A 14,351-nucleotide genomic window follows, 5' to 3' on the forward strand; every position below is an offset into this window, starting at 1 on the left:
TTTCGTATTTATTTATGTGTGTATATATTCAGTATTAAAATTCTCTGCTGAAAATTATTTTGGTTTTATTAAGAAGCAATATTTTCAGCAATGTACTTTATCATTTTACCTGCTGGCTTACCTTTACCCTGTCAGGCAGCTTGGATTAAGGAATTCAGCTGCTTCTGCTTAATGGCTTTTTTCCTGCCTTTGCAGAACAGTGCTTTTTTTGTCTGGGCCCTTACCACTTCAGGTGAAAAATCTAAAATTCCTGAAAACCTGTCTTTCTCCTTGCTGGAGCAGCTTGTGAAAATATTACTTTTCACTGTAATATTTTATAATTGCAGTATATTTGCTATGTCCCCACTTTCTCAAACTAATAATTTCTTCTGTAGAGGAATACCTTGAGTGATAAATGTTCTGGGTTTTTTTGTGGGGTAACAGGTCTTTGATCACCTTGACTCTACCAGGAACAGCTAGAGCAGCACGTAGCCCAGGGCTGCAATCTGCATGGAGCAGGCCTGCTGTATTTTTCCCAGTTTTGGGCTTAGCCAGGGCCTGTGAAATAGCAGCAAATCTGGGTGCCATCTGGACTTACTCTCTCTGCTCAGGCAAAGTCTGGGAATCCTGCACTACTCCCTCTAGAAGTGTTTTTTGAGTGGGTGGGGTTTTGTTGGTTGTTTTTTTGTTTTTTTTGTTTTTTTTTCCCTTCTAATTTCAGTGTGGGACAACCCCAAGTTTTTCCCAGGACTGTGAAAACACAAAGTCTGCCTTTCCCAAATCTTTTGAGGTTGCCCTTTTTTTTTTTTTTTTTTTTCCTCCTGAGGAAGGCCATGAAAATCACTGCATAATGCATTTGGTTAAAACATTCATGTCAGATGTGACTTGAATAAACCCTAGAGCTAACCTCATATGAAGCCTACTTGTTTAACTGAATGAAGAATTAATCAAATGATAAGTTTATTTCACTGAGGTTTTCTAATCAGTTGAAAATGCTTGTTTATTCCTGCAATTGTAATGAATAACTGCAGAGAATCTTTTTGAACACTGATGTATTTTCTCCTCCCAAAATGCAAAATCCTGAATGTAAGGATAGTATGTATAGAAAAAAATAGTCCAAGTATATAGCTACTGGGGGAAAAAAGGGAAATAATTAAAGCCTCCAATACTCACCTTTTCCTGAATCTTTACTTTGAATTCAGGGTTACATTAGATCCTATTCTGTGTTTGTCAACTCATTTTATGTTGCAAGCAAGAATATACTAAATCCTTATTGTTTTGCCTTGTGCAGCTGAAGACTTACTTCCTTGAGAAAACAGTGGTAGAAGAATGTCTCTTTTCTGTTGGGAGAAATCAGCATTTGTCATTTACATATGGAGGTGTTGTTATTCCAAACACTTTCATCCATATCCATTTTCTGCAGAAGTTGCAGAGGTGAAAAGCATTGATTGAGAAAGCATAACAGTGAACAGTGCCTTATCTCTCCTTCTCCTCCTCTCACCCCCCCTCCCAAAGTACCACAAATTAATAATCATGTATTGGTTATCTGCTTGCAAAACCAGTGTTGATACGAAGCACTTAATTTCACCTGTAAAGGAAATTAGGTGTGGATGGCAGTGGGTAAACTGTAGTTTATTATACTACCTTATTACCATAATTGCCTTTTTGTAACATGGTTTACAGTAGATTTTTAAATGATGACCCCTCATGATAATCCAAACAACACAAAATAAAATTACATTTCTACTTCTGAGGACAAAGCCAGAGAATCCCTGACTTGCACCATTGAATGTATTTTGTTTGACTTTCTCCTGAAGCTGGGGCACTAGGATAATCACAGTCTGGAGCAGTTGCCCTCTTACTCAAATTGGGAACAGGGGTTGCAGGTGTAAATTTGATGACAATTCAGCAAAAGCAGTTTTTGTAATAAGCCTATAGAAATATTCCATGCAGTCACGGTATCTACCTTAGCCCTTTGATACTATGTTATATTTATGATGGTGAAAGTTTAAACATTTTGACTCCTAGAGCATCCAAAATATGGCAAATATTTTCTAAATTTCAATGACATATGAGGTCTGGAAGAAAATTGTTCAAGTATTTACTTCCAGTGTGCTAATATAACATGCTCATTCTGGTATGATAATTTTATCATACTGATGTGTGAAGTGTCAAAATGATGGGTGAAGGATTTCCTGTAATTTGAATGGTCATGTTTAGGTTCTTAATACCTATTTTTCAGAGGTTCCTCTGTCTTTTCAAATGCTTTTCTGTGTTTTAGTGGGACAACAGTGTTGGCTTCCTTCGAAGCAGGAAATCTTCGAATGTTGCCACCACACCACTACTAAGGCATTCCACTGAGTAAGGCGGTGGGCATTAGTTTGTGATCTGCTAATAGTCTCAGGCAGGAGGCTTTTCCAGGCACAGAAACCTAATTGTCAAAATGAAAGGCAGTGTTTTTTTCTTCCTGTTTCCTAACACTCGACAGAATCTTTTGTGGCTCTGACCAATGCGATTACACTCAAAGCAGAGATGTTGCAATTTGTCACTGAGCTTTAGCAATGGGGGCTGATGCAGAAGGCATGAGAGAAAATCGAATGTGCTGTAGCATTAAAGTTCATTTGATAAGCTTTAAGGGGTGACTTAGTGATCCACTAGCTTTTTACCAAGACTTGGAATGTTGTAGCTTACATCAGCTTGCCTCTCTACAAAGACCTGAGGTGTTAGAATTGTCTATTTGCCAATATATTGCTTTCTTAGGAGATTTGTCTAAAATTGTATGTTTTTGGTGGTGATTATTTAGTATTCAAAGCTACTAGTTTGGGATTGATGAGACACTAATAAATTAAATATTACTAGTGATCATCTGATGGTAGGCTAAAACTATGGCAAAAGGAGCAGATCAGCCAAGCTTACTCTGGGTTCTATTTTTAAGACTTGAGTTTTCATCTGTTTGAAAAATTTCTGTTGTTGCTCTGAATTTCATTGTTTGATTAGCAAGTTTATGCTGCTGCCTGTTGAGTTTCTATGCCCATGAGTTAATTTATCTTCCTTTGCATTCTTCAGGTGGTTAAAGACAGAATGAGTCAGTGTTTTGCAGGTGAAGGTTTAGACAAGTTCTGGATAAAATAATAATAAAGGCTCTGTCTAGATTTTTATCTCAGTGCAGCAGAGCCAGACAGTTAAGAGATGAAGATGAATCTGGGTGGTCCTGATATTGGAGACTGCCATGAGCATGGATGTTCCCAGCTGGGGGACAGAGAGGAGAAAAAAGTTCCTGAAATTGTGAAATGTGTGTATTGAATAACAGTGTTTTGCTGTGCAAGAAACCCATCTTGTTTGAAAAGCAATCCAACCAGCTATTTTTGCACTGGTTATCTTAGAAGAAGCAGCAGGTAATACTAATGCAGCCAGGAGTACCCTGTTTGCTGTAGGGGTGGAAAAACTGTTCTGCAGGAGTAAAAACCTTGGGAGCTGAGCCACAACACCCCTCCCATACATTTATTTTTTTTTTTTTAGCAAGGAGTATTTGAATCAGTTCAGTGACATGAAGAAGTTTATGGAAAAGTGCATTACTAGATCTGTAACTGTGGTGATTTCATAGTTTATTTTTAGGCTCTTTGGATTGAAAGTTGCTATTTGAGGGTGGGGGTGACAAGGGAAGGTTTGCTTGAAGTTGGGTTAAGCTGAGGTTATCTGTATTTGTCTCAGGCCCGGAAGAGTTGGCAGGAGAATTGATTGAACTTTGTGAACTTGCACAGACCTGACCCTAAACACACTCACACACACGCACACACGCTTGCACAAACGCGTCCTTGAACACTTTCTCAGCCTTACACTCCACCCGGTTTCTCTAGCAGGCATACCACAATTCTTTCCAGCCCACACTGGGAGGATATTTAAATAGTTTTTATCCTAAAATTCCTGCTCCCTCCTCCTCTTTAACTTTCCCATCCACCCTCTGCATGTTCCCATTGTAGGGAAGGATGATTGCTGTTTTCTCTTATCTCCTTGGCTATGGGGGTAGTTTCACAACTGCTCCATGTTTCAGTTTTTCACCTACCACAGACTTAATGTATTAAAGAGGGCCAAATCTGGCACTCCTTATCCCAGACAAATGTTTTATTGAAGTCTTTGGGAACTTTGCCTGGGATTCTATGAGATTGCAGGCAGTGGTATTTAAAAGAGGTTTCCACAGTCACTTGATTTGATTGAAGTAATTTTTTATTTTTTTTTCAGTGGAGGTAGCTTAATCAAGGCAGTGCTTTCAAGTCTGAAATCGTGTCTTATGAAGTTACCTGTTAAGAGGTTTGAAATACCTCACTTAATGTTTCCACATCTCCATGCATCAATTCCCAGTCATTTCTACTCCTTGTCTTCTGTTTGAAGGCAAACCCTAAGAGAGATGTCGTTTATTTTACTTTCCTCCTTCACGGTTAGGCTGGACAGACTTGGATTCTGAAAGGAGAAGTTACAGCAGCTTGTTATTGGGTACAACTGATTGTCTGCAAGTGACGTGATGAGAGAAACAGTCTAGCTGAGATTCTGACTTTATAACATTAATAAAAATCTTCAGGGTAGGAGAGGGGGATTTAAACCCCTTTTGCATGCACAGTTTTATACCTGCATTCTCTAACTCTGTTATTGATCGAATAGTAGCAGGATAAAAATTACTTCTTTTGGGGGCGGTAAGTTCATACTGGTTTTGATCCACTGGGGGAAAAATAATATCAGGGTGAATTGTCAATGAGGGGAGGGAATTGGTCTGTGGAGTTAGTTCTGATAGCCCCACGTGTTTGTGGGCAGGAAACACACTTCTGACCATGTAGCATTGCATTTGCTAGAAGACCCATAGGTGGTAGCAAACCTATGACCTGTAGGGCTCTTCTAGGTTTATAGTATGAAGATGTATTTCTTTTAAGACTTCAAAGGAAGAAAATGAAAGAGAAAAAGTTAAACTCTGTCAGAACCCACCAAAATACTGATACGTCAGCTCCTTAATAGGGTGTGCACTGTGTTCTTTGCAGGGAGGTGCTGTTGTAATCAAGGGAAATGTAGAGAATTGAGTTATAGCAGATATCCTGGATTCCCATTAAGCAGTTTAAAAAGATTGCTAAAAGAAAGCCTTCTCTAAGAGTGAAAGTAATTAGGAAATTGTTCCTTCATAGGAACTGGACCTTTGTTTCTGTTTGAGGCATTATTCATGATAAGAGTATAGGAAAGGCCATGCTAGTAGCATGCTCTTTCACCCTCTACTCCTTCACTGATGCTGATGTCCCAAGTGTCTTTGCACGAGCCTCATGCTCAGGTCAGAGCTGCAGATCTGGCCCCTGATCTGTTCCAACTTTTGGATTGCTGCAGGAGATTTACCATCTCCAAAAGAAATAGAAGCTCCTTTTTTCATCCTCAAACTCAGAAGCAATCTAAAAATCCGGTGCAGTACTTGTAGCTGGAGAGAAATGGAAAAGCAGATTATTTTCAATTGGACTGTAGAGAGGCCACATGGTCCTAGAGTATTTAGGGAAAGATTTTTGTGGTGGGGGGAAGTGGAGGCAGAGGCTGAGGATTCAGCCCAGGGAAGAAGCCACAATGTGGCAGTTGCAGCAGGTTGTTGTAATGGCTCCCGTAATCTTCTGCTGATGTAGAATTTTCCAGCTCAGCTTAAAAATGGCTTGCCTCTAACTACTGGGTCTCCCAAAACTGCTTTAATACTTCTTGTTGTTTTTTCCTGTGGAAAGCTTAGTGGGCCTCTCTGTTGTTTGCTGACTCCACGAGTTCTCTTGACATTGCTGTCTTGTCCCCGACTACTCAATGACTTGTTCCCAGTAGTGCTTGTCGTCACAGCTCATGCAGAGAGTGCATGAGCAGAAGAATGTTCTTGTCCACTTCCCTGGGTGTTTAACTGAAGCTCATGATGGGCTGTTGAAGTTACCAGAACTATACTATAAAAATGTGCCTTTTTTTTTTATTTTTTATTTTTACTAATGGTTCTTTTCATAGTGTGTACATGAAAGAAGGAGCTGGGGTAAATGATTAATAGCACAATAAGGAAAAATAAACCTCTTCTCTTAGATTTAAAAAAAAAATAATATCTGTTTTTGGAGTTTAATCTGTGCTAAGATTTCTGTTTGTGGTTTCCTTACATACTTGCATTGTGCTGTTTCATCTCCAAAGAAGTTTTTTTTTTGCTGTGTTCAACTTTTTCCCAGTTGTGTTATATTTTTTCTTTTTTTTTTACCTGAAAACAAAATTTCTTTTTTTGACTTCTCTTCATACTCTATTCAACAATGGAAAAAGCCGAATATGTTTTTGAGTGGTTTAGTTTGTGCTGCTCAGCTCTTTTTCATGATACTCACATTTACAGGGTGATTTGTACAACAATTAACATTCCTCCAGGCTGAGAAGAGCTCTAATGGAAGGCTGTCTGTGAGCTGAGAGAGCAGCAGAAGTGGTCTGGGAGTAGAAAGATTAAACAGTGAGGTTAAACAGGTCAAATGAGAAGTAACAGTCAGTTAGAAATAGTGCATAGTACAAGGGATTAGAAGAAGGGATGAAGTTTAATGCTTCTGCAAGGTTTTGCAATGCTACTTATGTGTAGGTAAATTGTCTTTGTTTTGACATCAATATACAGAAGTTTGGTTTTGCCCCTGAAGCTCAAAATGTTATTTTGTAGAATTACAAACACCTGATTTCTTGCATATTGTCTTTCCCACATACCTCTGACTTAGTGAGCTTCTAGCATTCACTGTGGAAGTACTTTCAGACTTCCATTCGTTGACAAAGTAAATTCCTTCAGTTGGCAAAGGCAGGTAATGGTTTGCAATCTTCCTGTGCTTTCTCACAGGTACACACAAATTCAATTTCAATAGTAAGACACCACAAATATTATCAGCATGTATTCCTATTTGCCATATACAAGCAGAATCCAAGATCAGATGAAGGGAATGTCATGTTGACCTGTGGTTGACTCTGAAATATTTTTGACTCTTGGCTTCATGAGTTAGTTGTCTTTATTTACTGAGGCAGATTTCTTGTCTGTGATGGTGAAACCAAATTTTCCATCATGCATTATTAGAATTAATGTTATGGAAGATCTTGATGACTCTTGACTAAGAATTGTTCTACTACTCATGGCTTGAAAAAATACCAATAAGCTAAATGTTTTTGCTATACTTTGTGGCTGAAATGCATTAGCAGTGGATTCCAGGAAGGAGCGAAGTTGAAACATGCATTATACTATTAATTTATTATTCTTTGTAGATGACTTTGTGGATGACTTCCCTGTATTAATGTGTAACAGGGCAGATAGCATAAATGTGTGCTCTGTGTGACACAAGAGTGAGAACTGGAGGAGGCAAGCTGGATGGGACATCTTAATTTCCCTCTGTGAGGAGCTCTGACAAGTCTGGAGGAACTTTTGCACAGGATGTTGAGGGGTTTTGCTACAGATCACCTCAATGGGATATACTATTACTACTTTTCCCTAGTGAACAGAAGCAAGAATTGCTCTTCTAAAATTCATTGAGCCTTTGTGATTTTTGATTCTATGCTAATGGTTTTCCATTTTGTGCAGAAACATCTTTCCTTGTCTCATTATGTGAGATATATGTGTATATCATTATGTGTAATGATAATGAATAATGAGGAAGTGGCTTCATAGGTGATAAAGGACATTACAAAAATCCTGTTGTGAATTAACTGTAGGCTAAATTGTGTTCAAAATCATCAGCTTTGGGCACAGCTGTCCTGCTGTGTTTCATCCTTCCTTCCTCCATGCTCTGCTTTCTGATAGGCTTTTCAGCCTGGTCTTTGCCAAAAAAGCATGAGGCATTGGAAAGAAAGTGGAGTTAATTATATTTAATGGTGGGTCAGGAAGGGAGGAGGAGAGATAAGGTTTTAATATCAAGAGCCAGCACCAATACTGAATATAGACATGCTTTTAAGTCAGTTTTATTAAAATAATTTCAAAAGCCACCCCTTCAGAAATATTGGTCATCTTGGCAAAGCGCCATGATGATCTTTTTGAAATCTGAGCTCAGGATGACCTAACACACTGGGCCTGTTAAAAAAACCTCACCCCTTGTCCCTTCCTTGTATCTTTATCCTCCTTTGCCTGCTAAACCACTGACCGATAAGCAAAAGCCTCGGAACTGGCTGTTCTTGCCTTGGTGGTTGGAATAGCTTTTCCATTTTTGCAAGGAAAGATTTGTAGAGAGTTTAGGACCTGTGTCTCCAGGACCTTTTTGCTTCAGAGCTTGCTGACCCATCTTGGAGCAAATCAGTGCTTTTATGTAGTGTAAAATAGAAATATCAGCTCGGATCCCCAAAGTGTGAGTGTACCATAGTTCAGAGTGGGTGCAGGGCTCATGCACCCGCTGTCACTGCTGGACCCAACTCAGTGCCCACTCAAAAATCAAGTCATATTCAATGCTAACTTCTAAGCTGCACCGTACAGAACTGCAAACACTTCTCCACACTTCCATTTGTGGCCATTGGAGGTTTTGGTGGACCACAGAAATATCGATGTCTGCTGTGCTGCTGCTGCTGCTGCTGCCGAGGCCACCTTTGATGAAACAAACTGCCTGGCACATGGTTCACATCTGAAGGACATTGCTTCTTGCAAACTGGGGATGTCTGCCTCTAAATCCCTCAGTTGTGTTCTCCTCAGGCCATCTCCCAGCCTGTTTTGGGGTGCCAGGAAAACTTGTGGGAATTAGAGCATTTAGGGTATGTGTTTCCTCATCATCTCTTTGATTCTGTTATGTTTTCACAAAACATTTTTTTCAGCTGATGAGGTTTTTATTGTTTTTTTACTGATGGGTGAGATTCCTGTCAGAAAATACCAGCCAGAATTGGGAGAGGAGTTTCACAGAAATATATTGTTGTAATAATACCAGAGAAAATTTCCAAGCATGATCTGAATGCAAGGCTTGATTTCTTTTGCTATGGGTCAGAGGAGCATAAACTGTCCCTTTCATCTGTGTAGTGTTGAATTCTAGGACAGAAATGCTTGGTATTTAGTATTTGGTATTTTATTTTAACTATTTTTCTGCTGAAAAATAATAAAGATCAAAAAGGTGTCCATTTTGGTAATAATACCTTGTCTGGACCAGTCTTAGAAGTTACAAAGCTCTTGGCAGATGAAGCCTGTGAGTTTTTATCTCTGACAGTTTCCATTCTAGCTATATAACTTATGGCAGGTGGTGAGATTCAGGGTGATAGAGGTAAGAAGAATTTGATATGTTAAGTATTGCAAGAGGCATTGTAGAGAATTTGCTTCAATTGTCATGGTTTCTGATGGGAAGAAAATGAAATTTACTTAGTTTTTAAGTTTACAGTGCATAAGGCTGGAGTCTGAGTATCCTGAGACTTCACTGAATATTTGATATCAAATATTATACATAAATGAGCTGCTAAATATACATTGGATAAGAAATTTTGAGTTATGCAGGGCAGCTTCCTTAAGAGTGTCAAAAGGTATTTTCTCAATTGTGTGTTGTTAAATCCTACCCTGTGTATTAGGTTGACTATAGCAAAATCTTTTATACAAACCTCTTCTTTTCTTCTGAAACTGATGTTCTCTTCCTGAGTTCAAGACATTTTAATAATTTTTATGCTTTATCTTTTAAAAGAATAATAGTTGAAGATATGCCAGATTTATTCTTCTTTCCCAAATGGGTTGTGATTAAGCTCATCATTTTAGCTTATTTCTGAGTAGCTGCTAATTTTTTTGAGTGCTGTGTGTAATGGACTAATTGTTGCCAGAATTAATTAGATCTATAAGGAAAGTTTATAGATAAGTGGAAGCTGTGGAACAGAGGAAGCTGTTTCCTTTCTGAAATTGGACCACTGATAATTTCTGGAAACCTGAAAGCTGGTGCACTGTAGTTTAGTTTCTATGCTCATTATATTCCTTGGTGCACATAATTAATATATTTTTTTTTAAGAATAAAAACAGCAAGAATGCAATAGATTATTTAAATTATTAATTTTTGCTTGTGTTTTCTTTAAGGGTTAAAAATGAATGGAAAAGATAAATTTATGTGTATTATATACAAGGTCCCTTCTCTGAGCACTCTGAAATGGGATACTTTACTGGCCAGTGCTCAGAGTCATAGCTGAGCTACAAATTGCTAGAATAAGTCATTTAAGAGTGCATAAAGATTTAAGAGTGCAGACATAGTTGGAGGTCATCAGCAAAGGTAAAATATTATTTCCTTTATTAAGTTCTTGTCCATTGATAGTTGTTATTCAGATTATTCCTAAGATATAAAAAAATTAAAAACAAAGCAAATACCACAACAGATATTTAGCTGGCAGGTTGTGGAGGTTGTGCAACTCTTCCCCAGACATTGAGGTGCTAGTCTTTAATTTGAAATGAACAATCTCCTGGGTTCTACTCACAGATTTCAATTCTGCTGGATTTAGTGACCAAATCTTGGTGGACTTTCATGTGAAAATATATTAAAAATACCTTTTTTTTAGTTGTTTTATAATTTAAACAAAATTTAAGATAGCTGGCTCATTTCACAGTTAATGACCAGCTTTAGAGTTAATTTTCAAGGAATGACTGTGTTTCCATGTATACTGTAGATTTGTTTTAAAAAAACAAAGCCAAACTTCCTATCAAGAAGAAAATGAGAGAAGGAAAACAGATCACCTTTTTCCGTTCTAAGTTGATTCTGCTAAAAAGCTACATAATGCTAAGTTTTTGTCAATCTGGCCAAAGAGGCTATATTGACAATTCAGGACTCTGACCAGCAGTGCAATGGCAGATAACTCAAGGTATGCCCTTATTTTAAGTGCATAACAGGACAACTTAAAAATAGTGAGCAACTGGACATGCATGCCTTCCTTCCAGCCTTAAGCTTCCCATGGAGAAGCCCTGGAGAAACAGAGCTCTTCTTGCAGCAGTGGAGTTGAGCAAGTGGGACAGAGCAAGGCTGCCTCGGGGATATAGAGGCCCCTGAGTGGGTGGGGAGAGATCCCCAGTGGGGTCTCAGGGCTGGGTTTCACACACAGGTGCTGGCAGACAGGGCCCCTGGGTACTCGGCTCTCTCAGCACCTGTGAACCCTGTGCTTTGAAAGGCTAGATTAGGGTACAGCATGTCTTCAGGAATGCATTTCTGGAAGTTATGAAATGTTTTTGGAATATATTTATGCATTTCCCCCTTTGAAAGTGAGGTGGGGAGCGGGAGGAGGTAATGTTTTGGGATGCTGTACTAAAAACCTGAGGCTAGCCAGGTGTAATGAAGTTTATGATGTCTGCCTGAAGGTGTTTGCAACCTACAGTGGCAGCTGCGAGGGGCAGATTGCAGCTTTCATCTCACCCGCATGCGGATGAGTTCAGTGGGAGAGAGGTCCTGCAGCCGTGACTCTCTTAACACTTCATTTTTGTCTCAGCCTGGCTTCATCTCTGACCTGAACTTTGCCCTGAGCCCTCAACTAGGTCCCCCAGCTATGGCCCAGGAGAGGGGTTTCTTGTAGCCCTGTTTTCTTGGCACTCTGCCTGGGGCAGTCCCTATGCAGCCACATCCCTGTGGGCCCTTGGGCTATCTCATTTGTCCTGGCCCTGGGTTTATGCTGAGCCAAGGGCATCCATAGCAGCCCAAGGGAGTGGTCACAGCACCAAGCCTGATAGAGCTCAAGAAGTGACTGGGCAATGCTCTTGGGCACATGATGTAACTCTTTGGGATGGTGCTGGGCCAGGAGTTGGACTTGATGATCCTTGTGGGTCCCTTCCAACTCAGCACATTCTGTGTGTGATCCCTTGCTCTTATGGGAGATGGCACAAGACTACCTTGATGCTACTTTGTAATGGGGGATGAAGGGATTGCTGCTGTTCCTCCTCCTGTTCCATGCCAGTGGGGGGATGATAGGGATCACAGTATGAAATAGGGCACTGGGGGTGACTGTCATGGCATATGTGGCCTTTGTATTGATGTGACCCAGATTTGTAGGGTTTGCCTTCTACGCTATTTTGTTTCTTGATGGTGAGCTGAGACAGGGGATTCAGACTATCTTCTCTCCTGAGGTCCCTGTGGGTCACGTTATTTATGGTCTTTATTAAGAAAGTAAGCCCCAAAATCTCCCTCCCTGTCCCCACAAAATGAAGTCATGGCTCCATTGGACAGACTTGAAATTATTTTTCTTGACTTATTTTTCTTGACTTATTTTTCTAAGGTTCTGAGGCTCAATTTCCCACTTCTCTGATAGCATCCTTGGAAGAAATGCAGCCGAACTCTAGGTCATATCAGCTTTGTGTTGTTGACTAAAAGATATGATTTTACCTGCTAAAACAGCATTCAAAAGGCCATTAGTGGAAGTGATGATTGGGAAAGTAATCTTTTGGGAAACCTTCTGGTTGTGGGGGCAGGCATAGCACTTTTTGGAGGAGGGAAGAACCTCAAGACAGATTTTTTTAGAAGTGTATTTACATTTCCAGGAAAACCTCACAATCACTTGATCTTTCACTTACTCTAGTTCACAGTGTTTTTAAAGCAGAGATGGTGCTCTGTACCTCCCCCCCTCCTTCTGTGCGTGTGCGCACATGGGTGTTTCCGCAAGTGTTGTGTTAAGAAGCAATTGGCATTTGCTGACATTCTGCATCTGAAGCTGCTTCTTTTGGACATGTGAACTGACTCTGTGCACCCTGACATGTGCCCGGCCCTGACTGACCCTTCATGCACAGCCCTGTGTGCCCAGGGTACAAAGGCAAATGTCAAATGTGGTGCCAAGGTAGAGGGGCCGCAGTGGAGTTTCCCCTGCGCAGGCACTCCCGTCTCCATCATGTGTGATGCCCTTCCACATAACCCTAACAGAAGGCTGCCTGTCAGCTGCAGGCCTGGGGTGGGCAGGATCCTTACTTTCTATGATTTCCTTGCATTAAAAACAGAGGAAAAGGGCAATTTCACCATCTTGCCTGGCTAATGATGTGGTCGGTAGCTGGCTCTGTTTAGGCAGGGCTGCATCCCACGCCTTCCCAGGTGCATACCCACATGGTCTTGAGTGAGCATTTTGTAGGAAGGTCCTGTGGGGGAAGATGTATGGACATATGTATTTCAGTGGCCCAGTTTATTCCATTGTGTTTTATTTGGCTGGTTTGACTCCTCCTCTCTTCCCTCATGTTTTCCCAAATGCTAGGAAGGGCCCGCATTTTTCTTTGCTGTGTATGTTTGGCATATGTGTTTCAAATTACTTTGGCAGGCTTTTAAAAACAAGGCTTGAGCTTCTGTGAGTATTCTAAAGTTTTTTCCCCTTACAGATAATAGTATTGAAAGATACATACTGTTGGTTGCTTGGATAGTAAAACTTACACAGAGAAGGCGATTTACTCTTCAGTGTCTCAGCCATGTATCTTGATTTAATTATTCAGTTAGCTTCTCATGAAATACAGGCACATGGTTTAATAAAAAAAATAAAAGTAAGCATTCTATCTGGCCGTCTTCAATAAAGATGGTGTTGTTTTGAATATGTTAAAAATAACAAAACTCTGTTGCAGGGATTATGATAAAGGGGATGCAATATGTGTGTGCATATTTGGTTGCACAAAAATGAGGCAAATACCTGAAGCATGCTGTTAGAATTAAGGGCCAGCTCAAGAAATCCAGGTGCCCTTTGGTTTCAGTGCACCCAAGCTCGAGAATGAACCTCAAAGTCTGCTCATTAAAGAACTCTTCTCTGTTTTGAAGCCCATCCTTTTTTTTTTTTTTCTTTTAAAACTCTTGAGCAACGAAGCATACATTTAAAATGTTTTTTTTCCAGAGCTATCTGAAACTGGCTTTCTTTGTTCACTCCAGCTGTCAGCAGATTTCAAGGTATGTGTCTCTGTGTTTGAAGAAGTTATCATAGATATTGGTGACAGCTGGGCTTTGAAATGTTCTTTGCAGTCAACACAAAGTACATGAAGAGTGAGTCATGAACATTTACAGACCATACTTTGCTTCATATGTAAGTCTTCTAAGAGTGAGCCTGCCTAATTGAGCTGGGGAAGCTCATGACTTCACCATGGCCCTCAAAAAATAATCCTGTTGCTAAACTTAAGGATCTGAGCAATGCTTTTTATGATGCTAGATTCAATTAATCTATCAAATTAGGATTTTCATGTTTTCTGACACTGCATGGGTCCAAAGTAGCGTAATTTTCACCCCTCAGGGGCTTCCAAGGGTATATTTTGTTTTTTGCAGTTTTAGTTATTTAAGTTAGAAAACATGAGGCTTTTCATTTTGAAGGTAGGACTTTCCAATTATGAAGTTCAGTGATTTTTTTTTTTCTCCATTACTAATTTAATGCACTGTACATTCCTGAGCAAGGTAACTGAATGCAGCAAATTATGTTTAATCACACAGAATTAGAGAAGTTTGTAATTTGTG

The 14,351-nt window shown here is 39.8% G+C and overlaps 1 long non-coding RNA gene across 1 annotated transcript in view; it reads left to right on the forward strand.

Annotated features, from left to right (window-relative positions):
- LOC111923732 (uncharacterized) overlaps nucleotides 1-14,351 on the forward strand; it is a 227,430-nt gene that overhangs the window by 117,180 nt on the left and 95,899 nt on the right. The window contains exon 4 of the long non-coding RNA XR_015274046.1: nucleotides 13,744-13,796. This is a non-coding gene — a long non-coding RNA (uncharacterized LOC111923732). The remainder of the gene's footprint in view (nucleotides 1-13,743; nucleotides 13,797-14,351) is intronic.

Source organism: Cyanistes caeruleus, chromosome 1, assembly GCF_971803275.1.
Source record: "Cyanistes caeruleus chromosome 1, bCyaCae1.hap1.1, whole genome shotgun sequence".
NCBI classification, from domain to species: Eukaryota; Metazoa; Chordata; class Aves; order Passeriformes; family Paridae; genus Cyanistes; species Cyanistes caeruleus.